Source organism: Fukomys damarensis, unplaced genomic scaffold (genome assembly GCF_012274545.1).
Source record: "Fukomys damarensis isolate Sample0158 unplaced genomic scaffold, DMR_v1.0_HiC HiC_scaffold_119, whole genome shotgun sequence".
NCBI classification, from domain to species: Eukaryota; Metazoa; Chordata; class Mammalia; order Rodentia; family Bathyergidae; genus Fukomys; species Fukomys damarensis.
Window position 1 is genome coordinate 27,760 of NW_022901031.1, and position 4,815 is coordinate 32,574.

The window sequence follows — 4,815 nt, forward strand, 5'->3', positions numbered from 1 at the left end:
ACAACAAAGATGTGTGTGTGTGTGCATGTGTGTGTGTTTTCATACAAATAGAGCACAACTCAGCCATAAAGAATGATAAGGTAGAGAAATTTTAACTAAGTGGTTACACATTGAGTCCATACTCATACTCTTAGGTGAAATAAATAGGATACACATGTGTAAATACTTAGTACTTTCTCTGGAGTTAGAAACAGAAAGTGTACATAAGTAACAAAATATATCATAAAATAGGTAGATCATATTCAAAATAGAAGAGGAACTAGGGGAGTGGGAGTGTGAGGGGAAGGAAGAAGAGAAAGAAAAATGAGAAAGAAGGAAGAAATGGAAACAAAGGCTTTGTAAATACTGAGGGGTGAAGGGGTGAAACAGAGTGAATGGGAATGGGAAAAATTTAGTACTAACTTATATCATATAAAGGTACACATTTCCAATGCTGAATGTGATTATAATTTATTCTTAAAACTTTTGCAATAAATTTAATGAATTTTTAAAAAAAGAATATGAAATTGATCATGATAGTGAACATCTTTGTTTCTGGCTGGTGTATTTGCTGTAGTACCCATATCATTGCAGTTTCAGAATGTATTCCAACTTAAACATTTTTCATAATCTACAAGGCCATGGTGCACTAACAGACGTCTCACACACCTGCTGTTTAGTTCCTCTCTTGCATCATTTTCTCTTTTCTGTGACCAACACCTAGTTGTGTACATATTCTCTTTTAATTTTGTTTGTTTTCTTTTTTTGTCTGTTGTTTTTGTTTCTGAGACAGGGTCTTGCTGTGTAATCCAGACTGATCTTCAACTCATCACATGTAGCTCACTCTGGGCTTCAACTCATGGCAATCATCCTACCTTAGCCTCCTCAGTACTGAGATTACAAGTGTGTGCCACCACACTTGGCTTTTGTTGTTGTTGTTGTTGTTTGTTTTGTTTTGTTTTGGGTTTTTTTCCAGGTTTTCTTTTCTTTTCTATTTTGGGGGCTGGGAATTTAGCTCAGTGGTTCAGCCTCCTTTTTTGGTAGCTGGGATTGAACTTGGGAACTTGTTTTTGCAAGGCAGGCAGCAGAGCCATTTTTTTCAAGTTTTAAAATTTAAATTTGAACTGATTTTTGATTGTAGAAATGTTACAGATACCATGAAGAGCATTGCTGTATACACAATGCTAGTGACTTGTTTATGGCTTGTTTTTATCTTGTTTGTTTTGGTTTTAGTCAGTGCACTGAGAATGTTTTTAGACTGGGATTTACTATGCAGCTGAGGCTCTCCTTGAGTTTGAACTCAGGGTGATCCTCATGCCTCACCCACCTGAGTACTGGGATTTAAGGCATGTGACAACACACACAGCAAGTGTATTTTGATGTCTGTTTTCCAGTTCATCCCTGAAAGGTTCACCTGGTAGCCAATAAATTATCTCTCTTCATTACATCGGTGCTGTGACAGCTCCAGCATCATTAATGAAGGGACTTTAATTTCAAAAAGAGAAGCACTTCTAAATGTGCCCCTTTGGACTTGGTCCCCTAATACCCTGACCCTGTCTGTGGTCCCTTGGGCTGTGGTTCTCCAATGCTTTAGTGACCATAATAACTGGGATGTTGCTTCAGAAGAGCCCCTGAACAGCTTGAGGACAGACCGTGGGATCCCTGACTGAGCCCTCCCAGAAAGAGGAAAGGTGAAAAATGTTAGGATGAGAATGAGACGTGCATTAGTGCTCAGGGTCAGGACATCACTGATGGTACTGTGTGTATTGAAGGTTTGAGCTGCCTTAGAGCATAGATGCCCCTGCACCTGTGGTTAGTTAGTGAGGAGCTTTGAAAATATGACTCTTGGGTCCACTAAGAATGCTAGTACTTACCATAAAACCAATGTACCAGCAGCCCTGCTAAGGTCAGAGAACACACACTGGTGAATCCATCAGGAGATAATACCTCTGTGTGGGAGATTCTTGCCCATTGTCTCACATGTGGTTGTAGTTTTTCCCTGCATCTTTCAATATCCAGAGAATAAATGAACAATACCTTTTTGGGATCTTCAAAGTAATCTGAAGTTTTAGCAATAAATGTTATGAAGTACTGAAAGACTGTGCCTTCTTTCCTCTTTTTGTTTCACTCTATGTCTATTTATTTTGTTCTCCGTCTCTCCTCGTCCATGTTCTTCCTCCTTTCGCTCTTTCTCTCCCCATCCCTCTTTATTTATTCTTGAGACATTATGAAGTAAGAGAAAGGCCAGTTTGGCTGAGTAAAAAATGAGACTCCAAACCAATATGTGAACCTCTTAAGATGTCTGTTTCCTAGTTTTCATATACTTTCTAATCAACCCTCATTTTTTTCATCTGATGGATAGTTTTGTTTGTTTGTTTCTTTTTGTTTTTGTTACCTTGTATCAAACTCGGGTCCTTGCACAGCAAGGCAGGTGGCAGAACCACGGAGCTAAATCCTCAGCCTTAGATAGTTTCATTCATAAAACTACAAGCCCAAACTATACACAGCCCTGCTTTGCTCAGCTCTTATGCAATTCCTGAGGTGACTTAATCTATCACTCTCACTTCCTTTCTGTTTTACTTCTCACCCCTCAACTTCTCTCCTAATTTTCCAGGGTTGTGAATGACTGAAAATGAAACTGACAGGGACAGTCATCTATGTTCTTATGAGTGAGTACTTTTCATTCACCTATTTCTCCTTTGTGTCACATACATTTATGTTTTAGAGCAGTTCCATTTATATAAGCAAGAAAATTGTTTCTGCTCAGAGAGTGTTGGGTTTCAGGAGCTATAGATGTAGGTCACGATAGCCAATTCCATGCCTGGATGTGTAATTGTTCAAATCCACATCTCACACTTGGAAATGATTGATGTTCTTATCACTTGTCTATCACTTGGTGAAGTTATCTCTTATTCAGAGAAAAATTTATGAAGCAGAGAGCCCATGATAGGTGGTTTTATTGTTCATTCAGCAGCACACTTGCTGTGATTCTGTATTTTATGCTGAGTCCTCAGACACTGTTACTGAAATTCCTTCAGCACATATAGGTGCTATGACATTGCCAGAACATGCCAATTCTTTATTGTTTCAATTATTAAAAAGAAAACTTAAAAGTACTTAAATTTCAGTATTCAAAAACAAAGTCTTATTCTTCAAGGTAATCAGATTGACTCATGGAAAAATGTGCATACATTACATCTTCAAAGAATTTTCTTTTAACAGGAATCTTAGATTTATAGGAACTGAACTTTGAAACATGAGGCTAAAATTCTGTTTTTCATCCATTATAAGACAAACAAAATATAAAACAAGTCAAGGAAAGTGTTCATAATTTGGGCCCTTCTCCAGGGATCAATATTATATTATTTCCATTTAGCAATCTCTTATCTAATCTAGAAATCCTCTTTCTGGTCTGATTTGAATGTCTTAATTTTCCAGTACTACATGAAAAACTCATCAAATACTAGAAGCATGCAGATGGCTCCCTTGTCAGTCCTCATCATGGTGAGAATTCTTGGCCCTATAAGTTGGCCCATGTGCTCTAGGAGAAGGAACTGTAATGGGTGTGTATAGCATTAACCACAAAAGAGGGATTAACTTGAAAAAAATAAACTATAATGTAGTGAAATATGTCAAATGCCTTTAAATTCCCAGTTTCTTGATGAAATGATGCTTGTTATTGAGTAATACTAAAATCAAGTTGGTTAATTATATTATGGATTTTAAATTGACATAATTGTATACCACTTATTTCATTATCATATAAATACTTCAAATTTATTCTTATAATAAATTATTATTAGTACTACTACTATTATTATTTTTATTATTTTTTGAACTCAGGACTTTGCACAATTCAAATGGTCCAATGATACCCAGAGGGCAGTGTCATCCTGGTTCTGGTACTGCACTGTGTATTTTGGAAACCTTGCCTCTTGGGTTCTTCCTAAGAATATTTGAGAGGAGGTCCACAGAAAGAGACTCACAGTCAGAAAGTAGTGGTGTTTAGCAAGTTTGATTGTTGAAAGACAAACTAAGTGCACACCAAACAATGATAACTTATGAGTAAGGATGCACACTTGGGAGAGTTGTAAGTGGTCCTATCTAGAGAGGGAAACTTTCAGTAATGAAATGCCACCCTCAAGAAGGGCAGGGTAGTGGGCTCAGCATCAGAGATGGCAACAGTAGTGAGTTGAGGTCTGTTTTTCCTTTTGATTTTCTAGATTTTGCAGAAGTGGTCAGGGATGATAATTAACACGGCTTCTTTCGCCAAACTGTGAGTCTCCATCTTTACATCAGGATATGGGTTTTAGAACTCCTAAGGATTTAGCCACAGCCAGTACAGTGGCTACAGCTCATGTAGGGAGTTAAAACTACAATATAAATGTATACCCATAAAGCCAAATTGGGCTAAGAGCGTGACCGTAGGTTAAATTGGGATCTGTGCCTCTAATTTACTGTGTAGAAATGAAAGATATAAGACAAACCAGGAGAGGGAATGCACAAAGTGGGTTTGATGTGGTCATTTCAGGAAGCCTGCAGACTAGAAACTCAGGAAATCTAGACCATGCCCTTTCTTAGAATTTTCTTCTATGTTCTTCCTACCATTTCCCCACATCTGCCTCCTGTCTAACATATTCTATCAATATCCTTGAGCTATGCCTGCAAACATATGAAGGAATGGCTCTGCACCAATAAACCTTTAGTCACAAAACCATAAAATAGGCAGGATTTGTGTCCAAAACTGTTTTCTCAAATTTTACTCCTTACAACTTTTATTCTAGGGTGATTTGCTGAAGCCATCTTTAAGGCAGAGTAATTAGTATGTATGTATAT